Consider the following 901-nt stretch of genomic DNA (forward strand, 5'->3'; position numbering starts at 1 on the left):
ATGGCTGCAGGGGAGTGTTACGAGCCCTCCCTTGATGGGGGAGTTTGACCCGCAACTGGTGGCCTTATACAAGGTGAAGATCCAAGATGCANAGATGCGCATACAGATCGGGATGGTGCTGGATAAGAGAACCAGCACACCAGTAAAGGCCCCGCGCCGGGAGGAGTTGCCGCCGACACAGACTCGCGACAAGGAGAAGCCCGGGGCCAAGAAGAAGATCGCGGGCAAAGAGAAGCAGGTCGGAGGCAAGGAGAAGCAGATCCCACGGGCGTATTTTGATGAGCTGAAGAAAATGTTAACTAAGCCTGATGGCTCCCAGATTGAGCAGGAGCTAGAGTCAGGCAAGCGCCTGAAGTGCTGTTACAGGGCAATGTACGCCAGGGTAGATGACTCGGAGGCGCAGGGTTGTGGGAACCAGAATTGCATCTTTTCCCATGACTTCAGGTTCTGGGCAAGGAAAGGTATTACGCCTCAGAAGCTCAAGGATGCAGCAGCCGGTAAGTGACGGCCGCTGAAGCCAAGGAAGCGAAGGCGGAGCGAGGCGGTGGGTGCAGAGGAGGATGGCGACGGGCCGGAGGCGGAAGAGGAGGAGGTAAGGGAGGAGGAGAAGATGGAGGAGGTGGAGATGGAGGAAGAGAAGGAGAGGGAAGAGGAGGGCCAGGCCCATCTGGATTCAGGGGACGCGGAGGACGTTTACTTCGAAGGACGGATGTGGGCGCTGGCACAGGCGCTGGACAGTGCCGTCGGCGACTACCCGACGGCCAAGGTCGCGTCCTTCTTTTCAGGCGCGATCGACGGTTTCGTTCGCGCAGGCGAAGCCCTCGGGAAGGTTGAGCAAAAAGCACGATGTGATAGCGATACGGACGTGCAGTACTTTTGGAGGAAAAACCGTGAGAAGGGC

The sequence above is a fragment of the Aureococcus anophagefferens genome (genome assembly GCF_000186865.1).
Source record: "Aureococcus anophagefferens unplaced genomic scaffold AURANscaffold_86, whole genome shotgun sequence".
NCBI lineage: Eukaryota > Pelagophyceae > Pelagomonadales > Pelagomonadaceae > Aureococcus > Aureococcus anophagefferens.